Source organism: Oryctolagus cuniculus, chromosome 17 (assembly GCF_051225735.1).
Source record: "Oryctolagus cuniculus isolate XC-2025 breed Fujian yellow rabbit chromosome 17, ASM5122573v1, whole genome shotgun sequence".
NCBI classification, from domain to species: domain Eukaryota; kingdom Metazoa; phylum Chordata; class Mammalia; order Lagomorpha; family Leporidae; genus Oryctolagus; species Oryctolagus cuniculus.
Genome location: NC_142883.1, coordinates 2,496,966 through 2,520,460, shown reverse-complemented (window position 1 = coordinate 2,520,460; position 23,495 = coordinate 2,496,966). Strand labels below are relative to the sequence as shown.

Below are 23,495 nucleotides of genomic sequence, written 5' to 3'. Positions count from 1 at the left end.
ATCAGTGCGGTGCGCTAGCCATAGCGCACTGGCTGTGGCGGCCATTGGAGGGTGAACCAACGGCAAAGGAAGACCTTTCTCTCTGTCTCTCTCTCACTGTCCACTCTGCCTGTCCAAAAAAAAAAAAAAAAAGAGTCAGTGACAGCACAGCGGCCTCCCCGGGGGCCTGAGAGCCACACGCACGCTCCAGCACCGACTGTGTACACAGCCCCCAGAGAAGCAGGGGGGCACTAAGCAGAAGTAGCTACCCAGGGCCCCCTGCTGGACCGGTGCCAAGGGAAGTCGGGTCGGAAGGGTTGCCCATGGCGCCTCCACTAGTCTGGGGGCTTCCGCAAAGCTCTCGGCCCCTCTCAGCCTCACCGACGTCGCCTCCAGATACGGTGTGGGGAGGAGCCGCAGGGGCTCTGCTGAGATTCTCTGAGCTCCTGAGATTCCTGCAAGATTAACGTCGTGGCAGGACGTCTCAGGGGCCGTCGGTCTGCAGCGTCCGACTCCTGGAGCCCCTGCCTCTCTCAGCAGTGGCCACCGTGGATGCGTGTGGTGGCTGCTCTCCCAAGTCTGTCACAGACCCCGGGGCAGTGCGCCTGAGAGGGAGCGGTGAGGGCTGCTGGCCGGGGGCTGGCCACTCGGCGAGGGGTCCACATTCCTAGCCAGGCCGGCGGGGCTACGGCTCCACTCCCTTCTGCCTTGGCCACAGGCACCACCCCCTGGGAGCTGGCCAGAGGGGCCCCTCCACCCGTGGCCGGTGGTGGCAGAGCAAGGCGCGGGCGTGAGGCCGCAGCGTGGGCTCATGACGACAATGACGTGGGCGGGCGTGTGGAGACCGACTGCTGGGTAGGCTGCCTGCTGCCTAGCTGCAGGGCTGGGGGCCTCTGCAAACCTCCAGGTGCCCAGTACAGCAGCGGTGGGATCGCGGCCCAGCGCCTGCGGGGTCGGGGAGGGAGGACGCCTGTGCCTCCACGCTGAGCCCCTCCCCCACGGGGGCACCTTCCCGGAGTCAGGGCTGAGCACCGGGCCCTCTGCTGGCCTCCCTGCAGGCGGGGGGTTCTGGGGGCTCCAGGAGGCAGCCGCGGCCCTTTCTCTGTGCCTGGGCCAGCCACAGCCCCTCCGGAGAGTGAGCGGAGGAGGTAGCACCGGCTGCCAGGGCATGCATGCCTGGGAGCTGAGCTCCAGGTCTGAGGGCCAGTGAGGAGCAGCCGCTTGGAGGGTGGGCATGGGACTTGCCCTCTGCCTGTGACTCCAGTTCTGCTGCTCCCCGACACGCACCTCACCCCGACTTCCTCCCCCAGTAGAGGGAGGGAGGCCCCGGTGGGATCGGGGAGCGTGGATGGAGAGCAGGCTACCCACCCTCCGGCCACAGCTCAGCGGCTCGGCACCACCTGCGGAGCAGCTGCACCTGGGGGAGGTGGAGCTCATTCATCACCGGCTCCGTCTGGCTTCCTCTGCCTCTGACCGGGAGGGCAGGGGCCGGAGGGCCTGGGAGTTCTGCCCACGGATCCCGGTGGGTCACAGCCCCGAGGCCCGTCCTCTGCCCGGGCTGGTGCAGAAAGGCTGAGCGTGTGTTGGAGAAGGAAGGCCCTAGGGTTAGCACATCCACGTGCAAAAACGCCCAAGCCCGCGGGAACGCCGAGGCCTCGCCAATTTCTTCCCCTTCTCGGGCAACACCGCCTCTGCCCCTGCTGCTGCTGGGCGCCAGGCCTGGGCTCGCGGAGGAGCAGGTGGAAACGGCCCGAGGTGAGGCCCCAACCCCGCATTCCCCAGGGCCCCGGCACACGGAGTTGTTGGGCCCTCCCCGGGGAATCCCACAGGTGGGTCTGGAGCGAGGAGTTTAGGCTCCTGGGCTCCAGGGTGGTGGGGATTCGGGGACCAACAGAGCTGCCAAGCCCACGGAGGCTGCCTGGTCCCTCCTCCTAAATCAGCTGTCCCCAGCCAAGCGGCCCCCTTGCCGCCAGCCCAGCCCTCAGGGAGACCCCACGATGCCCTGTTCTTGGTGTGTGGGGTGGGGGGGAAGGGGCCCTGCGGGGGGCACATCAGAAGCTCTCAGAGCCACCCCCCCGGGACGTGACCACCTGCCCGCCCTCGGAAAGCACAGCTGTTCCCCGGGCTCCCTGCTTCTTCTGAGCGCCGCCTCTCGGATGTTCACCGCCCGCGCCCTCCTAAATCACTCCCGGCAGTGGACGGCTCGCGCTCCATCCCGGGGAGCGGCCGGCCGCGCAGACACTCCGTTCTGTTTAGCTTGCAGAAAAAGGAGCCCCACAGGACAAAGCCACCCGGGAGCTGTCCGGTGCTGAACCCGGCGTGATGGACGATTACACAGCATCTGCACCTCCGGAGGGGATAGATTTACGAGCGGGAGAGACAGCCGGGAGAGCGTCCGCGCCGTAACTCACCAGCCTCTTCTCAGATATTCCAATCAGCGGCCCGGCGGCTGCCGAGTAGCCCAGGTTAAGAACTCGCAAGAGGGGAGATGGATGGAGGACCTGTTGGGGTGGGTCACTGCACGAGCTGCTGGTGGGGGGGCCCTCGCCCGATAAAGCAGGCGTCCCAGCCACAGTTCCTCCCGGCTCCCGGCGCCCCCCGCTCCTGATTTCTGGCAACTGGTGTTGAGACACGCCAGGATGCCCCTCCCTCCACAGCCCCGTGCGGCTCAGATTTACTGAGAGCCAGGAGGGCGCAGCTGGGTCTTCCTGGCCTGTGCCCCCCCCATCTCCACGCAGTGGGTGGACCTCGGTGGGCTGCACGCAGAGAAACAAGGCCCAGCCCTCACAGGCCCTCAGCCACAGACGGCGGCAGTGCAGGCGCACACGGCACGTGTGGCACCGTCCCTGCTAGAGGCGGCCAGCGCCCTGCCCCCACGGCGCCCTGCTGGGCTGCGGCCTCGCACGCTCTGCCACGGCCTGGTGCACAGGTGTGAACAGGGAGCCCAACGTGGGCCTCTGGGGCCCTAGTCCTTAGACCCCCGGCACACGCTGAGACAGGCGTTTGGTGCAGCGGCTAAGGTGCCAGCTGGGACGCCCGCTTCTCTCGTCACAGCGCCGGCCCCTCAGGTCTGCTTCTGACTCCAGCCTCCTGCTTGTGTGCACCCTGGGCGGCTGCAGGCGACGGCTCAGGCAACCGCGCCCCGGCCACCCACCTGCGAGACCAGGACTGAGTTCCTAGCTCCTGGCTCTGACCTGGCCCAGTCCTGGATGTCTCGGATATTTGGAGAGTGAACCAGTGGGTGGAACTTCTTTCTTTCTCTGCCTTTGTCACAACACCAAAGAGTTCTCAAGCCACCCTGGCACTTGCCTAATCTGGCCACAGCTCACTGCAGTGACGAGGACGCTAAGCCCAGAGAGGTCAAGTGGCTCCCTTGGAGCTGCACAGCTCTGCAGCTGGGGTCCGTGTCCTCTGGCTTTGCACTCAGGGCCCCTCCGGCCTCGGCCCCTGCTTCCTGGGAACCTGCTTGGATCCCATCTTCTCCCGAGCAGGCCCCTGCCTGGGGCGAGCCTGGGCTCGGTGTCTCCCACCCGCCCTCTCCGGCCTCTGCAGGCCCCCATGACCCCAGGCTGCCTTCCCCTATTCCACCACCTGGAAACCCACACCCTGCTCAGCAGGCAGGGGCAGGCGTAGGGAGGGGGCAGGGGCAGGTGTAGGGAGGGGGCAGGGGCAGGCGTGGGGAGGAGGCAGGGGCAGGTGTAGGGATGAGGCAGGGGCAGGCGTAGGGAGAAGGCAGGGGCAGGCGTAGGGAGGAGTCAGGCGTAGGGAGGAGGCAGGGCAGGTGTAGGGATGAGGCAGGGGCAGGCATAGGGAGAAGGCAGGGGGCAGGCGTAGGGAGGAGGCAGGGGCAGGCATAGGGAGGAGTCAGGGGCAGGTGTAGGGATGAGGCAGGGGCAGGTGTAGGGAAGAGGCAGGCGTAGGGAGGAGGCAGGGGCAGGTATAGGGAGGAGGCAGGGGCAGGCGTAGGGAGGAGGCAGGGGCAGGCATAAGGATGAGGCAGGGGCAGGCGTAGGGATGAGGCAGGGGCAGGTGTAGGGAGGAGGCAGGGGCAGGCGTAGGGAGGAGGCAGGGGCAGGCATAGGGATGAGGCAGGCGTGGGGAGGAGGCAGGGGGCAGGCGTAGGGAGGAGGCAGGGGCAGGTGTAGGGAGGAGGCAGGGGCAGGCGTAGGGAGGAGGCAGGGGCAGGCATAGGGATGAGGCAGGCGTGGGGAGGAGGCAGGGGGCAGGCGTAGGGAGGAGGCAGGGGGCAGGTGTAGGGATGAGGCAGGGGCAGGCGTAGAGAGGAGGCAGGGGGCAGGCGTAGGGAGGAGGCAGGGGCAGCTGTAGGGATGAGGCAGGGGACAGGTGTAGGGAGGAGTCAGGGGGCAGGCGTAGGGATGAGGCAGGGGCAGGTGTAGGGAAGAGGCAGGCGTAGGGAGGAGGCAGGGGCAGGTATAGGGAGGAGGCAGGGGCAGGTGTAGGGAGGAGGCAGGGGGCAGGCATAAGGATGAGGCAGGGGCAGGCGTAGGGATGAGGCAGGGGCAGGTGTAGGGATGAGGCAGGGGCAGGCGTAGGGAGGAGGCAGGGGGCAGGCGTAGGGAGGAGGCAGGGGCAGGCGTAGGGAGGAGGCAGGGGGCAGGCGCAGGGAGGAGGCAGGGGCAGATGTAGGGAGGAGGCACGCGTGGGGAGGAGCCTTCCCCTGGGGCCTCCTGGGCCCCCACCCCGCTCACTGGCCCTGCAGAGTCCAGCCCTGGAGGAGCTCTGTGGGCTCCAGCCTGGACGCCAGCACAGGGGCCCCAGCCCCCTGCCAGGGCCGTGGCCGTGGCCGTGCGTGGCTCAGCAGTGACTGGGCTGCCGCGGGCCGGGGGCCGGGCCATCCTGGGAGAGCGGCGGCGGGCCAGCCTCTCTGACTGCTTTTCTCTTTTACTTCCCTTTATGTCTCACCTCAGCCCTACCTGCTCACTGTGGCTCCCTCGCCTGGAAAACCCTCCCGTTCTCGCCAGCCCCCCCGCCCCGCTAGCGTCAGCCACTGACTCCGTCACCCACCCACTCGTGCACAGGGTTCTGCAGGGCGTGGAAGGGGTGGTCGGCGAGGAAGCAGGGCCCAGCCCCATGGGTCCAAGCGCAGGTGTGAGGCCCGCGCTGTTCCCGGTGTCTGGAGTGGAGGAGGGGTGGGTGCAGCAGGGGGAGGCCGGGTGTGAGCAGGGCCAGCGCCTCCTCCTATGAGACCTTGCCCTGCAGAATGAGGGGCTTCCTGCCAAGCCCCGGGCACAGCCAGCGCTGTGCAGCCTGCACCGCTCCCCGGCAGGGCTGCCCCTGCCTCCACCTCTGCCCAGCACGTCCAGGAGCAGGTGTGTCCGGGCCACGTCCTGTGGCCACGGTGCAGGTGCACGCGTGGGTTTTGAGGCGCTGGCCAAGTACAGGTGTGGACAAGACCTACCCCCTGGCCGGCACCACGGCTCACTAGGCTAATCCTCTGCCTGCGGCGCCAGCACACCGGGTTCTAGTCCCAGTTGGGGCGCCGGATTCTGTCCCGGTTGCCCCTCTTCCAGGCCAGCTCTCTGCTGTGGCCCGGGAGGGCAGTGGAGGATGGCCCAAGTGCTTGGGCCCTGCACCCCATGGGAGACCAGGAGGAGGCACCTGGCTCCTGAAGTCGGATCGGCGCAGCACTGGCTGTAACGGTCACTGGGGGGTGAACCAATGGAAGGAAGACCTTTCTCTCTGTCTCTCTCACTGTCTAACTCTGCCTGGCAAAAAATAAAAAAGACCTCCCCCTCCCCCGTCCGACTCCAGGGCATCGGGACCCGAGTGTACTGCTGGTTCCTGAGTGGGGGGGGAGACCCTGTCCGCCCTGGGCCACCCGCCTCCCCCACGGAGAGAGCATCAGCGCGAGCAGCAGTGCCCACACTCCGTGAACTAAGAGCACGGCACAGCCATGGCCGCCGGGAACAGGGACCGCGTGTCGTCGGGCGGGAGCCGGGCAGCTGCTGTGCAGGGAGGGGGCCGCAGGGAGCCGGCCGGGCAGGGGCCTGCTCTGGGACCGAGGAGCAGCAGGAAGAGAAGGGGGGGCATGCTGGCCGGGAGCCACTGCAGGACAGCGTGGGGGAAGCTGCCTCCTCCCCCCAGACCCTGCCACTCCACCCCCCTTCCTGCAGCTCCCCCTCCCCTCAGACCCCCGCCCAGACCCAGAGTCCCAGCCCACTCCCGAGAACGTGTCAGCACTCCATCAACACAGCACCCGGTACAGCCACGGGGCCGCCCCACCCCCGCCAGCCTCCTCCCGCCAGGGGCTCCCTGCCCCTGGCCTCTGCTCCCACAGGGACAACCCTGTGAGGTCACAGCTGCCACCAACTGAGAGGCCTCTGGGGGCTTCCCTGGCGAGCCCCTGCCCTAGACCCCCTGGTCTAGGTCCCCGAAGAACCGCCCCTGGGTGGGGCACAGGAGCGGGGTGGTGCAGGGCCTGGCCCTCACTCTCCAGGGAGGCTGACCACGGCCTCCCGCCCCGCCCCTCTCCCCAGCACCCGCCCTGCGGATGCAGAGGCTCTTGGCGCTCAGGCAGGAGCCTGGCTCCTTCCAGAACCTTCCCTGACCCTTCAGCCCTGACCTCTCTCGCAGACCTGTCCAGAGGGGAAGTCCCTGCCCCAGCCCCGACCCACGCCGGCTCCAGGGCCTGCGCCCGCCCAGGTGAGTGGGCCGGGGTCTCTCTGTCTGTAGTTAAAGTCATGGACACAGACCCCTCGGGAACCCCACAGCCTCTTGTGTGTCGCGTGTGTGTGTACGCCGTGCGTGCAGATGGCCGTGTATACTTGTGTGTCCACTGCTCCCCACCCCAGGCTGCCGCAAGCCCTGCCCTCCCTCCTGCCCCCTGGTGCCCTGCAGGGGGTCCAGGGAAGCTGCCCCTCACTTACCCCGGAAGTGCCTGGGCTCTGCCGGGTGCCCCCACTTAGACCAAGCTGTCGCTGCCGAAGTCCCCTGCGCTGTGCCGTCCCCGGTCCCCGTGAGGGCTCATTTCCCTCTGAGCAGCCCCGCCCCCTGCCCCCGGACTAGAATCGGGCAGGGCGTGTCCAGGGCCCCACACGTTTCTGGGGTTGGGGAGAGCCGTCCAGCCATCACCCAGGGCGCTGGGAAAACCCTGGGCCACAAGGTCACCTGGAGGTCAGGCCTGTGGGGTCTCTGCCTGCCCAGCCTGGTCCCGCCGGCTCAGAGGCCTGGCCCATCCTCCCTCTGCCACAGGCTGGGGCAGCCAGGTGGTCACTCCCCACTGTGTCCTCTGGCTCTGCGGTCCCTCGGGTCCCCGTACTGTTTCACGCCGGCTCCACTGTCATTCCTGCAGGTGCGTCTTCCCCCGTTACCCAGTGTGCAGCCGGCTTCTGTCTGCAGTCCTACCATGAGCTGGCCGGGGCCGCTCACAGCCCCCTGAGCGGAAGGCAAGAGCGGCATTGGCCATCGTCCCACAGCTGGGCCTCCACGCGTGGCCGAGTGAGGGCCTCAGATCCCACGGCATTGGCCATCGCCCCACAGCTGGGCCGCCGAGCAGGGGCCTTGGACCCCGTGGCATTGGCCATCGTCCCGCGGCTGGGCCTCCAAGCATGGCTGAGCGAGGGTCTCAGACCCTGCCCAAGCCCCTCCCCACCCCCAAGTCTCCAGGGGGCTTCTCACTCAGGGTGGGTTTCATTCACACTTCTCACTCAGGGTGGGTTCCATTCACTACACAAACCCAACACAGGCCCCGTCTCCCTGGATTCCAGGTCCTCTCGCCTCCCAGGTCCCCTGGCGAAGCCCTACCCTGGGCCACCGCGCCCTGTGTGGGAAGACGGGTCCCGGCTCCCAGTGTGGCACCCAGGCCGGGGCTGGGAGTGAGTGGCCCTGCAAATCCTACTCAAGGAGGCTCGCGCTGGGCTCTGCCCACGGGTGACAGAGCCGGGTCTCCATAATGAAGGAAGACACACATGGCCCAGTCCCGGCCTGCAGAGAGCCCAGGTCCCTCCCCCATTTCCTCAATGCCCAGGGCGAAAGGAGGGCCTGACCTGACAACCCCTCGCACTCCCCAGGGGCTCACGGGGCCTCCCCTGCCCTACCTAGTGTGCAGGCCCAGACGCCCGCCCCACCGACAGTCACTTCCCACTGTTCTGGACCATTGCGTACTTCTGCTCTCCCCAGGTCTGGGTGATCACGTGTCCAGGCGGGGCTGCAGGTTGCTGAGATGCTGGGAGCCCACACGATGGCCCCCAGCTGCAGCCGGCCCCGGGACCGGGCCCTCCGGGCAGGTCCACTCTGCCCCTGCCTGCAGGGTCACCTGGAGGCCAGAGCAGCTGTCGCCAGCCCCTGCCCGCAGCCTGCCCCGGCATCCTCCCCCCACCCCCACCAAGCCATCCGTGCCGCACCCACACCCCCTCCATGTTCAGGAAGGGGCCGGAGGGGGCCAGCCGGGCAGGCGCCTGCTCTGGGACCAAGGAGCAGCAGGGCTGGCCGGGAGCCATTGCAGGACAGTGTGGGGGAAGCTGCCTCCTCCCCCCAGACCCTGCCACTCCACCCCCCTTCTTGCAGCTCCCCCTCCCCTCAGACCCCCGGCCCCATGGGGTTGGGGGATGGATTTCCAGGGTGCTGGGAGGAGGTGTGGTGAGACCCCGGCCTGAGCACCAATCAGAGGTGAGGGAAGGGGGGGTTGCGGGAAGGTGGAGACAGAGACAGGGACAGAGGGAGGGAGGGGACGGAGGAGACCACAAACCTTTATCGGGGGACAAAGTGGTCCTGTGAACCCCATTAGCACACGCCAGACAAGCTTACAACCTCAGCGAGAGCTACACGGACTTTGGGGTGTGTTTCGCGTTTCCTAAAGTATTTTAATTTTAAAAATAAAGAGAACGCAGCTCCTCCAGCCGGCTCTGGCTATGCCCGCAGCCCCCGGTGCCGGGGGCCTCTCCTCCCTTCGTTCAGGGACGTGGTACGGTTTAGCTCTTGTCCCTTCAATCAATAGTCGGTGTCATGTCAGCCAAAGCCATTATCTGTACACCAGGAAGAGATGGCGACGGGGCCGGGAGGAAGGCGGACGGGAACCAGAGCTTCAGGGGCTGTGAGCAAAACGCCCACCGGGAAGCACCGGCCTCCGCCCGCGCAGGCCGCCCACGGACAGGGCACCCCTAGAGACAGAGGCCGGCTCCCGCTTCCCAGCCCCGGGCACACAGCAGGTGCTCAGCGCATGCATGCTGGACGTGTGACCAAGAAGGGGTCCATGACAGAGCTCCGCCAGGGTCCACTGAATGCAACGTCTCTCACCCTGAGCCATCTCACGTGTGCACATGCATGTATAATGCATGTACACATATGTCCACACATGCACACACGCATACATGTTTTCAGGTACGTGCTTTCTCCCCGCCATTCACCTTAGCCTGTGCTGAGCCCTGTCCTTGAACTACCTTGGTCAATCCTCCCGCAAGCCCAGGGCACACCTGGCCAGGTACAGCCCTAGCATCAGCCTCTGTCTCGTCTGCAGGCCAGGCTCCCCCATGGGTCCATGTGCAAGGCTCAAGCCTGTCCCCCGTCTCCCGTGCCGGGCACCGCCAGCCCTGCGGTGGCCCCACCTCCTGCTAAGGCTTCGCCTCCCGTGCTCCTGGCACCACCACCCCACAGCAGAGCCCACCCCTGCCTCCCCTGCCTCACTCTTCCTCCCCCAAGCCTCCGACACTCACATCAGGAGCTTTGCTTTTTCTGCCCAATATTGGGATTTTTTCCCCCAGAAATCCCACCCTGGTCTTTGCTGCTGGTTCTTGCAGGAAAGGAAACTCGCTGTTTGTCCCACCTGCGGGGCCACCTGTGCTGGCAGGTGCCGCCCCACCCCCCCAGTCTTCACACAGAGCCCGTGGCCGGCGCTGAAGGTTTCGCGTGTTCTGATGAATCCCACAGCCCCAGGTGAAGCTTCCTGGCCAGCAGCACAGGGGGACGGACGGGGCAGGGACCCCAGCATTTCCAGGATCGCAGGGGCAGAGTCTCCGGGACCCCCGGGGGAGGCCCCACCCTGCTCTCTCCGCCAAGCCCCTCCCTGACGGCCCCTGTGCACAAGGACGTGGGCAGACCTCGTGGCCCCCAAGTTCCAGAGCTTTGGGGCTTTCCAGGCCCAGGCCTGGAGGAGGACGCCCCTGTGTCACAGCCCAGGCCCTCACTGGGGAAGACGGCGCCGTCCCAGCCTGTGCTAACCTCGAGCTCCAGGCTAGACCTTCTGCAAGGCAAGGCTGTGCTGACATGGCAGACACACCAGCGCCAGCTGGGACGGAGCCACGCGTCCTCGCACTCCCCCCCCCCCGGCACTGCCACTGGCTCTGGAGCTGCTGCGCTCAAAGACCAGGCCGGCCCAGCTGCGGCTGCAGCCCCGGGGGTTGGCAGCGAGCGGCGGTGTGCGTGTGCGGGCGGAAGACGGGCGCTCACACGGCGGCCGGCACAGGCCGCTCACTGGACGGGGAGAGCCTTGCGACGCTGGCACTACCGGCGATGGTGAACCCCCCTCCTCCCGGGGAGCCCCAGGGAGCTTGTGAGAGCGAGAGCCCTGCATGCAGAACTCCCTGTGCAGCGCCACCCCCCCAAAGCCCGCCCCCGTCTCCTGGCTGGAGAGCTTCGTGGGCCGAGAGCCTCTCCACTCCCGCCAGGGTGGGAATATGCCACGAGTCACCGGGGCACGTGCCGGGCTTCACATGGCGACACCCGGCCCCAGGCATCGCAGCAACCGCGGAGGAGGCGTCTCCCCTCAGCCCCACGGCCGGCAGCTGGCCCCTCGCCGCCCCGCAGTCCCTGGGCCGCTGCAGGCTTCGGGCTGTCTGGTCTGAAGAACGGGGCCAGCACCCCAGACAGACTGGCTCTGGGGTTCTGGCAGCCGCGGCCGCGGGATTCCCGCCCACGCTGCAGGCTGGGAGACCACGGGCGCAGGGGGTGCGGCTCTCACAGCAGGGATTCCCTGCGCCCAGCTCCAGAACAGCAGCATGGCCACCTCAGCACCCCCGGGACGCTCCTCAAACACAGACCCCTCAGCGCCCCTACCCGGCCCTGCCCCTGGGCTTCCCCATCCCCGGTCCTGGGGATTTGCATTTTAACAAAGGCTGCGTCTGAAGGCCCGCGTGGAGAATCCAGGAGGCAGGCGGTAGCCCAATCCCTGTGACCTTGGAGAAGCCGCCCGGCCTCCTTCCACTCTGACCGTCCTTCCCTGGGCACAGAGCGAGCACGGTGGACGGAAGGAGCCTGCGGCTGCCTTCCAGGGCCCAGTCTGGTGTCACTGGTGGCCTCCACTGTCTATCGCGCCTCCCCCCACTGTCTATCGCGTTTCCTCCTTTTCCGTCACACCGGCTCCCACCATCACAATTCTCCCACTATCGTGCCTCCTCCCACTGTCTAGCATGCCTGCACCTACTGTCTAGCACGCCTCCTGCCACTGTCTTTCACACCTCTTCCCTCTGGCACGCCTCCTCCCACTGTCTGGCACGCCTGTTCCCCCGCTGATGGCAAACCTGTCGGCGTGCCCACTCCGCCCCGGGCGCCAGCAGCCAGCAGCGCCTGCCCAGCCTCCAGAATCCCAGGCTCCCGGCAGCCACTCTCGGGTTGCAGCCCAGCCCTGGCACAGCCGGGGCGCCCCTCCCACCTCCCAGGGACACATGCGCAGTGACCACAGGTGGCAGCCACGCCCAAGCCTGGCCTCAGTGGGCTAGGGAGGCCCACGCTCGAGCTGTGCACCCCCACCCCTGCCTGGGGAGGGAGAGGGCATGCAGGGGGGTCGGCGCCCCCACCCCTGCCTGTGGGACAGCCTTTCCCCTGCAAGTCGGGCTCTGAGCTCAGACTGGCGCGATTACGGCCGCGGCCGTGGAGCCCGCGTGTGTGTGTGTGTGTGTGTGTGCGCGCGCACGGGTGTGCCCGTGCACCTAGCCACAGTGCACTCACATGCACGTGTGTGAGTGCAAGGACAGACACGGGAATGCACGCGTGTGCACAGTTATGCATATGGCAACCAGGCTTGTGCTCACGCGTGTATGTGTACATGCGTGTGTACATGGGAGTCTCTAAGGAGGAGCTCACACCTCGTGGCTGACACTCCCGTGCAGCTGCCTTTTCCCTTCCCCCACCACAGGCACCGAGCCCCCTCCACGCCCCCTACCGCGGGCACCGAGCCCCCTCCACACCCCCCACTGCAGGCACCGAGCCCCCCCATATCCCCCACTGCGGGCGCCCAGCCCCGTCCATGCCCCCACCGCGGGCGCCGAGCCCTCTTTACACCCCCCCACTGCGGGCGCTGAGCCCCCTCTACACCCCCCACCATGGGCGCCGAGCCCCCTCCACACCCCCCACTGCGGGCACAGAGCCCCCTCCACACCCCCACCGCGGGCACCGAGCCTCCTCCACACCCCCCACCGCGGGCGCCAAGCCCCCTCCACGCCCCCCACCGCGGGCACCGAGCCCCTCCATATCCCCCACTGCGGGCACCAAGCCCCCTCCACGCCCCCCAACTGCGGGCACCGAGCCCTGTCCATGCCCCCCACTGCGGGCACCGAGCCCCACCACGTCCCCCACCGCGGGCACAGAGCCCCCTCCACGCCCCCACCGCGGGCGCCGAGTCCCCTCCACGCCCCCCACCAGGACAAGGTCTGTCCCAGTTCTGATGGATGCGCTGTATGTGGCCAAAGTGAGTTAGTGGAGTTTGCTGCTGCAGTCCAGCGACAATCTCACGGTGGGGGGCTGGGGAGGGGTGCGGGGCTGAGCCCCGGTCCTGGCCAGGTCCTACACCCACAGCGGCTGTGCACACCCGGGCTCCTCCCTCCCCTGGAAGGCACTCAGTGTCCACTTCTCTGCCTGCTGTCCCTGGGCACGCGCGGGCCCAGAGACGCTGCGTCTTCCTCGGGCACTGCCTGAGTCCTGCGGCCTTTGTGTCGCTGTCTCAGCAGGACACGCAGTGGGGGGCCTGCCTGTCTGCTCCCCTCAAACCCAGCGGGGGCTCCGCGAGGATCCAGGTGCAGCTGGCGGCACCTGACACGCGGGAACACCTGTGTCACCAGATGCGTGTGACCTCCTAATCCAAAAAGAACGACACAGAATCCGTTTGGAAAACGTCGCCTCAGCCCTTGGAGACGGAGCGGAGGGGATGCCCGGGGGTCAGCCCCCACCGGCTCCCCGGCCTCGGGTGGCTCTGTCAAAGCTGTGGGGGCGGCACTGGCGGTAGCGGCCCCCATGCGCTGCCCGCGCCTCCATGCGCCGCCTGCCGGGGCTCCTGCTTTACCAGGTTTGATTTCGTGTCTCGGGCATCACCCTGGTTTACTTATGGGGCCCTCGCAGGCCTGGTGAGTTAGCCAGTGGGCTCGGCGGCCGGCCTGCCCCAGCACTGCTGTGAACGCCAGCCTGATGCACCCCCGCCAGCGTCCCACCCGCTGCTCCGCCACGGAGTTGACTTCCGTTTTGTTGGGCGTCTCTTGCCTTTTTCCTCCCTTCGGTGGTGGACGCTGGTCAGAGCGGAGTCTTTTCTGAGCACCAGCGCCCCGCACGCGATCTACGGTAGCAACGGGCTTGGCAGCAGGGGTGGGGGCTGGGCAGCGGGGACCCTCCCCCCGGGCCTGGGCTGCCCCGGCACCTGCTGGTCCTGGGCCGGGTGCTGCTGTCCTGCAGGTGAAGGCCGAGCAAGGGGCCCCGTGGGGGACGTCAGCGGTGGGCACTGGGGGCGAGGACATGAAGTCCCAAGGGTGACAGAAAAAGCCACACCAGTGAATCCAAACCGAAACAGGCCGAGTCTAAGTCAGAAAATCCCCATTTGCCGTAAGAGCAGACGAGGGTGGGGTGAGACGATTGCCAGCAGGAGCTGTCACAACGTTTCCCAGGGAGCTGCGTGCCTCTCAGACTCGGCTCACTCTCCAGGAGTTTCCGAGTTTTCCTGGGGGAGAGGAAGAAGGCAGGCGGGGCTGGCGGCTGGCCACGCCCACTTCAGACGAGACCAGGCTGGTCAGGGTGGTACTGCAGAGACCACACTGCATTTCAGACTGAAGAGTGCTCAGCCTTCCTCTCGTCCCCTCCAGAAATCAAGGAAGGGGCCTATGACGACCACGGCCTGGGGACATGCAGCCGGCCGCTGGTGACCGCCCTGGCCGGCCCACGGCAGGGAGACCGAGTCCGCGCCATCTCTGCCCTTGGTGGGACCCAGACGTGGCCACCCTCCCCACTCTCAGAACCAGAGGGAGAAAGTGTGATGTCGCCTCCCACTCAGGACCACCAGGGCCTCGGCCCCTGCTTCCCTCCCACCTTCTCCCCGAGGGCCGGCGTCCCCGGAGCTCACTGCATACTGAGCGCTGACCGCGGGCTGCTGGCGTGGGCCGCGTGCGCCCAGCCGGGCAGGGAACAGGAGGAGGAGCCTGCCAGCCCTCCCCACAGCCCCACGGCACAGGTGCCATCCACCCTTCTCACAGACAAGGCTGCTGGGGCTCCCCGAGGTGAAGTCGGGGGCGGGGTGCGATGTGTTCACAGAGCCGCGATCTCAGCTAATGCGTGAGGCCTCCTGCTGCCCGGGCAGGAACGTGGAATCAGACCTCACCTCCCCCACCCAGAGGCGGTGCACCTGGCGGTGCACGTGAGACCATGCCACTGGTGCATCAGCGTCCGTGGCAAAGACGAACCCCAAAAAGTCAAGTGCGCAGGAGTCGGCTGAGCTGGCGGCAAGAGGGTCCCACGAGCCACGAGACCTGGGGGCCAGGTGGACCCCACACAGCCAGGGCTCCGTGCCCAGCACCCAAGCCCACACCTCCTCCTCCTCCAGTTGTCCTGGGGCCTTGAGGGCGGGCAGCTGGAGCCTGAGCCCACAGCGAGCCCCCTCTGGAGGACGGGCATCCCAGAGAGTCCCAGCGACTCAGAACCCCGCCTAGGACGAGGGCGGCACCCATGTCCCTCAGCAGCCACGGCCTCGCTCCCTATCGCCGCCCTGCTGGGGTTTCCCAGTACCTCGCCCGTGCAGGAAGGAGCTGCGCCACCTGCCGTCCACCACGCGCCCCCCCCCCCCCCGGCTCTGCCTTCCGCCCACCCCGGCCCACCACAGCGTCCTTGCCGAGGCCGCCCCGAGCTCCCACTGTGGCCTCAAAGGCAGCGGCCACTCTAGCCTCCTTCTGGGAGGACTTTGCGTCCAGGGGTCACGACACAGCACTGCAGCGGGCCCGGCGCTGGCGCTGATCCTCGGCTTTCCCCGCTCCCCTCAGTGGTGGGACGCACGTAGGAAGGGGTGCCCGTGCCATTCCGCGGCTGCCCCGGTGCCGGCTGTGGGGTCTGCAGTGCTACCGCACCCGCTTCACTCCCGCCACGGTCTCCTGTCTTTTCCCGTCTTTGTCAGTCTTGCTGCAAGCTTATTGGTTTTATTGCTGTTCAAAAAGTCAGCTTTGTGCCCCTCTTTTTCTGTTTCCAAGTTCTCTGGTTTGTATTATTTCCTTCCTACACTCACGCAGAGTTCACCTTTCTCTTCTTTTTCTAACTTCTTTGAGGCAGGAGCTCAGGGGGCCCGAGACTTTTTCATTTAATGCTATGAACTGCCCCCTCCGCGCGGCTTCACCTGCACCCACAAATTCTGACGCGTTGTATTTTCTCTTCTCTCAGTTTTAAGTATTTTTAAATTTTCCATTGAGACTTTCTCTTTGGTCTAAAAAACTTTCCAAAGTTTTGGGGACCTTTCTTATGTTTCTGTTGTTATTTCTGGTTTGATTCTGTTACGATCGGGGAACGTCCGCTATGTGATGTCACTGCTCGTATTTGCCGAGGTTTAATCTCACGCAGAACGTGGTCCGCCCAGTGAGTGTGGGCATCTGAAAAGGACGCTCCTGGCCGGTGCGAGCTGGTCAGGGTGTCCCGGTTGACCTGGTCGGGATGTCCCGGTTGACCTGGTCGGAGTGTCCCAGTTGACCTGGTCGGGGGTGTCCCGGTTGACCTGGTCGGGGTGTCCCGGTTGACCTGGTCGGGGTGTCCCAGTGACCTGGTCGGGGTGTCCCGGTTGACCTGGTCGGGGTGTCCCAGTTGACCTGGTCGGGGTGTCCCAGTGACCTGGTCGGGGTGTCCCAGTTGACCTGGTCGGGGTGTCCCAGTGACCTGGTCGGGGTGTCCCGGTTGACCTGGTCGGGGTGTCCCAGTGACCTGGTCGGGGTGTCCCGGTTGACCTGGTCGGGGTGTCCCAGTGACCTGGTTGGGGTGTCCCAGTGACCTGGTCGGGGTGTCCCAGTTGACCTGGTCGGGGTGTCCCGGCTGACCTGGTCAGGGTGTCCTGGTTGACCTGGTCGGGGTGTCCCAGTGACCTGGTCGGGGTGTCCCGGTTGACCCGGTCGGGGTGTCCCGGTTGACCTGGTTGGGGGTGTCCCGGCTGACCTGGTCGGGGTGTCCCAGTGACCTGGTCAGGGTGTCCCGGTTGACCTGGTCGGGGTGTCCCGGCTGACCTGGTCGGGGTGTCCCAGTGACCTGGTCGGGGTGTCCCAGTTGACCTGGTCGGGGTGTCCCGGCTGACCGTGTCTCCCGCCGTGTCAGCTGCCGAGAGGGGAGAATCGCGCCCTCCGCCGTGAGAGTGCACGTGCCTGCTTCTTTCAGATCGCGCTGACGAATCTTGACACTCTGCCGCTTGGTGCACCCCGGCCTCGCTCCGTCTTTGTGGACAGAGAGGGCGTGGGCTGTGAATCACTGTGATGGTTCTGTGTTGGTCATGATCTTTGCTCCAAAGTCTATAATTCATAATATTGCTTCTCTTGTTCCTGTAAGTTAATGTTTACATTATTTTTTAAGAAGATTTATTTATTTGAAAGGCAGAGTTAGAGAGAGGCAGAGCCAGAGGCAGAGAGGGAGAGAGAAGGAGAGAGAGGTCTTCCATCTGCTGGGTCACCCCAGACGGCTGCAATGGCTGGAGCTGCACCGATCCGAAGCCAGGAGCCAGGAGCTTCTTCCGGGTCTCCCACACGTGTGCAGAGACCCAAGCACTCGGCCATCTTCTTCTGCTTCCCCAGGCCACAGCAGAGAGCCGGATCAGAAGTGGAGCAGCCGGGACTTGAACCAGCGCCCATATGGGACGCTGGCACTGCAGGAGGCGGCTTTACCCGCTGCACCACAGCGCCGGCCCTGTTCCGCAGTCTAGTTCTTGTTACGCGGCTGTTCCTGACGCTACCTCCTGAGGGCCGTGTGCAGTGCTAGTGTTTCCCTCTGGCTCCTCACCGGTCTGTTCGGGTTTTACTTCTACAAACCTTCCGCTGGACTGAGTTGAGAGCCCTTCGTGTGCTCCGACCGTCCGCGTGTTGCACACTCGAGTTCTGTGTCTTTCCTGCTCCTCCACGAGACCTGGGACGTGTGAATCCAGCGTCCACTCGAGCGGATGTTCGGGATCTGGACTGGGGTAGGCACCAACGTCACACTTTCTGTGGGGAACCACACCCCCAGCTTGCCTTACTAACCGGGCCCCGGGCACCCTGCACACAGAATCCCGGTGGGCGCTCTGGGACCTGGTGGGGCCTGGCGACCGTGCCGCACAATCTCCACAGACTCAGGGAAGCCCCGGGGGTGGGGGCAGGAACGGGCCTCCCCAGGACCTGCCCTCCAGGGCACCTGGCCGCTCTCGACCCCTTCATGCCCCCGATAACCCTCGTCCTCGTCACCAAGCTCCCAGCACAGGGAACCAAGGCGGCTGCGTGACAGAGCCTGTTCCCGACCCGTGTGCCAGGTGTCTGACGTTCTCTCTCGCCACGACGAACAGCATCTTCTCGATGCTGTAGCTTTCCGACGCTGGCGTGCAGCAGGGACGCATTTGCACGTGCACTTTTGTGTATTAGATGCAAATACGCCAACTTGGCCAACTCTGCAGCGTCGAAGGTTTGGGGCGCGTTCTGTGCAAACGTCTTTATCATCTGAACACAGCACGTTTTCCTTTCCGATCCTCGTGCACCGAGTTTCGTTTTCTCTTTATTGCGCCGTCCGGGGGAATATGTGGGGGGTTTGCTACGCCTGTGCCTCTGAATGGCATTTGGCTGCACCTAAAATCCTGTGTTCTAAGTCTTCCTCCTGTGATTTGGAGCATCCTCCCTCGTCTTCTTGCACCTGGTGGTGGTGAGAATCGCGAAGCCCACACGACTCTCGGCTTCTTCTCCTTTCCGGAAGCTTCTAGAATGTTCTCTGTGTTGTTCTCAAAGTGCACTGCGGCGTGGAGGTCTCGTTCCCCCGTCACCTCGGCTCCGGGGCCCTCCGCCTGGTTTCTGATCCCAGGAAGTTGTCTCCGCCTTGGCTGCACACCCGCCCACCCTGCTCTGGACGCCTCGGAGGTTCTGTGTCCCTCCGTGCAAGCCGGCCGTCCGGCTCTCGGGCTCAGCCCCTGCCTGTGCCGATGCCCGGTGTTAGGTCACCCCAACACCTGATACTGCAGGTCCTTCTGTGTGTTTTCTTGCTCCGGCACACGCTGCGTCCGGTGCCCCTCGTCACGCCGCGTGTTTAATGAGCTGCTTCTGAGTCACTCCCTGCTCTGGTCTTTATGCTCCTGATTGCATCCGGGGCCTGTGACCCAGTTTGCAGACTTTTTAAAAAGCTTGTCTAACGCCTGGTTCCTCTGCCTGCGAGCTCACTGCCCTCTGTGGGTGCCAGCCCGGAGCCAGCTGAGCTCAGCAGGAGACAGGTGGACGCGCACTGGGTGGGGGAGGCTCCAGCAAGCCAGACCACGCCGCTCGCTCCACCAGCTTCCTCCTCGGGTCAGCGCCTCCCCCTCCCCCCAGAACGCAGTGGCACTGGGGGTCACCCCTGCCCAGCCCCGCCTTCCTCCCCTGCCCAGCCCCGCCTTCCTTCTCAGTCAGCGCCTCCCCTCCCCCCCGAAAGCAGCCGCACTGGGGGTGACCCCGGCCCAGCTTGTGTCCTTCAAGGGTAAAATGAACACGTGAGATGAGCTCATCTGGGGAGACCTGCGTGGGGCTCGGGGCCACCTGGTGTCCGCCCCTGACCCCTGCTCCAGGGTCCTCCCGCGGCGGCCTCACCTCTGTGCCAGGACCGGGATCCCCGGGCTCCACTTGCTCACACATCACCCCCCCCCCCATCTGCGTGATCACCTCGACGCCGCACCCCAGGGTGGAAACGCACAGGACATCGGCTCAGGCAGCCAGGGGGGCGCGCTTCCAGGCTGGGCTGCCAGGTGGCGCTGACCCCAGGGTGCAGCAGGGCACAGGACAGAAAACACCTGTGCCCCAGCGCTACAGGGACACACGTCACCCGGGGCGTGGCCAGGCGGGCTCCCCTGCGGGTGTCACTGCCCGCCTTCGCCCGGGCTCACAGAGAGCCCCTGAGCTGCCCCAACTCCCCTGCGGCTTCCTGCTCCCTGGATCCGGGCTCAACGTGTGCTGGGAACGGCAAAGCCAGCCGGGCCCCGAGGCCCGCGGAGAACCGTGTGTGCGTTTACAACAGAGCTTCCTGTGAGTGCGGGGGGTGGCCCGAGCCCACGCACAGTACACAGCACAGATGGTCGAGCCCACGCACAGCACACAGCACAGATGACCGTCCAGGGCCCCCCGTCCTGGCCCCGCCCTGGCTCCGACTCCTCCTCCATCTCACAGACCCTCCCTGGCCCTGGCTCCGAGCCGCAGCTGGACGTGGGGGTGTGGCGCTGGGGCTCTGTCAGTGGCGCACCTGCTGGGGCCTTCCTCAGTGCCGACTCTTGTCCCGGCAACGTCAAGGTACAAGATTTAGGGGCAGATCTGAGAACCACTCCCAAAATAAGAACTCAGGCATTTGCTTCCACGTTTTAACGTGGCCAAGGAGACAAAGGTCATAAAACGGATGGGAGGTGAGAATTCGTTGGGAAGAACAGGGGAGAGCCCGCTCTCGCGTCCCAGCTGGGCAGTGCTCACAGGGCCCCTGGGGACCCCAGGCCTGACCCGGGCAGCACCCCCACCTCAGCCAGCCCGCCCCTGCTGGAGAAATTCTTTCTCAGGTGCCCACCTGATGGCTTCTAGAGACTCAGCAGCGACACCTGGACAAGGGGCGGCCCCGCCTGGGGTTCCGGCGCTGGCCCAGAGCCTCCAGACCCACAGGTGCTGTGTGATGGGCACACACGTTTCCTGAGAGTATGTGGGTTCCAGGACACAGACCCCAGCAGACAGCCGAGCCCTCAGAGCCCCTTGTGTGAAACGGCACCCGTGTGTGGGTCCCTCTCACTTCTCCACAAACACAAGCTGGATGGGTTTTAACCAGAATCCCAGATGGGCACCGGTTCAAGTCCCGGCTGCTCCACTTCCGATCCAGCTGTCTGCTGTGGCCTGGGAAAGTGGTGGAAGATGGCCCAAGTCCTTGGGCCCCTGCACCCACATGGGAGACCAAGAAGAAGCTCCTGGCTGCAGCCTGGTCCAGCTCTGCCCATTGTGGCCATTTGGGGAGTGAACCAGCAGATGCAAGACCTCTCTCTGTCTGTAACTGTCTCTTAAATAAATAAAATCTTTTAAAAACTATTTGAGAGAGAGAGAGAGAGCGAGCAAGCGTGCGCCTCCATGTTCTGGTTCACGCTTTAAATGCTTGCAGCGGCCAGGGCTGGGCCGGGCCAGAGCCAGCTGCCTGAGCCATCACGGCCGCCTCCCAGTCCGGGCATCGGCCGGAGCTGGGGCTGAAGGCAGAGCGCGGCGAGGACGCGCCCGCGCCTCCGCACCTGCCCCAAGTGCACCGTTTGTTACCTTTGAACCTTTTCAGCCCACGGTTGGTTGAATCCTCGGACTTGGAAGCCGAGGATGGAGGCCAACTGTGCCAGGGTGTAGGGGACGCCGGGGGTGTGGCGGGGCCTGAACAGCCGCGCCCGCGGCCCCAGAACAAAGCAGCACGGGAAAGAAGCGGAGAGAAGGCCCCCGGCAGGCACCCTGTGCCCCGCGCCGCTGGGCTGGTACTGCCGGGAGCTCCTGCCAGCCCAGCCCCCAGCGGGGCCCCCAGGGGTCGGATGGCGCAAAGGTGCCCTCCCGGGGCAGACGCACAGCAGAGCCGACGGGAGGCGCGTCCCCACCGCAGCCGGGCCGCAGAACCCCGGCTGCAAAACCACAGCGCGAGAAACAGCCGGCGGCAGGGGCGCCGTCCCACCTGCTAATTTACAGGGTCACGGTGTCAGCGATTTAGGAGAAGTTAAATTATCGCACAGCCGCTGGTCTGAACTCCGCCACGGAGGCGCAGGATGTAATCACAAATCTTAATTGAGAAAAATTGCTCTGGATCAAACTCCTGGTTTTTCTTTTTTTTTTTTTTAAGAAAGAGATTAAATTAAATTATGCTGGGGGGAGGGGAGTGGCAGTGTGGGCTTTAAATGAGTTGTGAGGAAGCGGGCGGGGGAGGGGGTGATCGCTCACTTCTCAGGCCCCGGGGAGGGGCGGGGTCCCCCCCCAGCTCAGGGAAGAAGCCCCGGGGTGAAAGGCTGGAAGGGGCGACCCACTGCTCTCGGCCACCTCGGCCGAACCCCAGGTCCTCCCAGGACGTCCCCGGCCTCTCCCCGGGTCCAGGCTCCACCCCGGTCACTGCTCAGACCTGCTGGCCTGCAGCTTTAGCCCTGCTCGGCCGTCGGGGGGGGGGGGCTCCCCATGGCTGCCAGGGACAGACGGCGCCTCCAGCACCCCCAGGTGAGCGGAGTCCTGGGGGCCCCGGGCCCCTCGTCCCTCAGCCGCCACCCCGGCCCCTGCTCCCGCGTAGCTCCTGCATGGCTCCCCACGGCTCCCCCCAAGGCACCTGCAGCAGGGGGCAGCCTCTCCTTCTCACTCCTCGCCCCGCCTCTGCCTGGCATTTGTCTTCGCCGCTCATCCCTTGCTCTTTGGGCTACGGCCGGCCGTGTGGGCACGCGTGTGCGCATGTGTGTGTGTGTGTGCGTGTGCATGCGTGCAGCCGCAGCTGTGGGCACTCACCCCTTTATCTTGGGCAGTGGAGGGAGCTGGGGTGTCGCGGGCTCGCTCCCCGTCACCTGGATTTCGTCATTTTTGATACGTCTCGCGGGGCACGTGCAGGATTCTCCGTTTCTTTATTTCTTCACTAAAACTTGAACAAGACGTCGCACAAATGTCTCACCTGCAGGTTCAGCGCCGCATGCAGGCAGCACCAGGCCTCCTCGGAGGTCCCCGAGCCTCTCGTAAATAACGCGGCTGCCTTGGACCGGGGCCCCTGCTTCCTGGGCACCGGCTTGGTGGCCCGGCACAAGTGCACCGTGCAGGGCGAGCCTGCCTCACGCTGTCGTGCGCACACCAGGGCCTCTCTGCCCACCGTGGGCCCCCAGAGAACTTCCTGTGGTTCTTAGCTCTCCTCTCGCCCTCGGGAAAGCACACGGCCTCCCCCCGAATCTCTCAGGAGCCACAGCCAACAGCTCATCACCAGCCGGAACCAGGCCGGGCTGGACTTGGCAGAGATCCGCCCCCAGAATCTCACCAGGCCAGCGGGAAGGCAGCGTGCGGCCTCGGTGAGAGCCGAGCAGGGCTCCAGGGACCCAGGTGTGGGGATGGGGCAGGCGTGGGCAGCCACCTGTGCTGGGCTCGGTGCCAGGCTGCGGTGAGCCCGCTGGTGGGTGCCAGCTGGGGCCTGGCTCGTGCGCAGTGTGGGAACAGTCTACGCCCTGCAGGTGGAGCTGCCCAGAGGCCACCTTGCCCAGGCCGAAACACTGGGTGCTCCTGGACAGGTCACGAGGGCTGCACCCTCCACCCTCCGCCCCCGGCCAGGGCTTCTGTGACCCAGCCCTTCCTGGCAGCCATGTCCATGTCCATGTCCATGTCCACGCAGCACAGGCCCACTAGGGACCACGGAAAATGGTCCAGAAGCTCTGGGACCTGCCCAAGGCCCCCGGAGCTGGGGTTTGCTGCAGGGGCTACAGGAGAGGGGCCCGGAGCCCCTCGAGTCCGTCCTGCAGGGAGGAGGCACGACTGGCTGATGTGGCCGTGTTGGAGAGCTCCAGGCCCTGCTCGGGCTGCACATGTGACCATGACCCTGTGGCTCCTCTGGGAAGGGCCGGGTAGGTGGAGGAGGAGGAGAGGGGCTCTCGGGTGGTGAGGGGAGCGGGTACGGGCGTTTCGGGCAGCCTCACGTCTCCACTCGTGAGACCTAGGCAGGAGCCACGCAGCGGTGGCTTTGAAAGGCGCCCGGTGGGGAGTAGGGCGCTCCCCGTGGGCCCTTGGGGTCGGGGCAGTGGCAGGGAGGGCGCGGAGCCACCTAACCTGAACCAACCCAGAGGCTGCCGGTCTTGGCCACATTACGTAGATCGGGGGGGTGCGCGGGGCCTGCGCCTGGGAAGCCCCTCTGCCCTGCACACGCGTCCAGGTACCCCGGGGGAAGCCAGCTTCTTACTCTAGGTGACTCCCCGTTTTGTTTCGTTTGTAAATCACGTAACCTTGTTCTAGCTTCATCCTCGTATAAACCAAACCTCCCTGGCAGAACCGAGAGGGGCGGGGGTCCCGACAGGAAGGGCAGCTTACTCCGGGGCTAAGAAGACAGCTGCTCCTAGGAAAGGCCACGGACGGAGGATGGAGCAGGGAGGCTGGGGGCAGACATAGCACCAGGAACCCGGCTCGGACCAGCACGTTCCAACGTGC

At 65.8% G+C, this 23,495-nt stretch overlaps 1 protein-coding gene and 1 long non-coding RNA gene across 14 annotated transcripts in view; one reads left to right on the top strand and one right to left on the bottom strand.

Moving 5' to 3' along the window:
- Positions 1-23,495, bottom strand: part of RBFOX3 (RNA binding fox-1 homolog 3) — a 321,834-nt gene that overhangs the window by 160,899 nt on the left and 137,440 nt on the right. The window lies entirely within an intron of this gene.
- Positions 1,399-3,241, top strand: LOC149121063 (uncharacterized). The gene is made up of 3 exons (XR_016223979.1): positions 1,399-1,734; positions 2,236-2,444; positions 3,034-3,241. It is a non-coding gene; the product is annotated as an uncharacterized LOC149121063 (long non-coding RNA).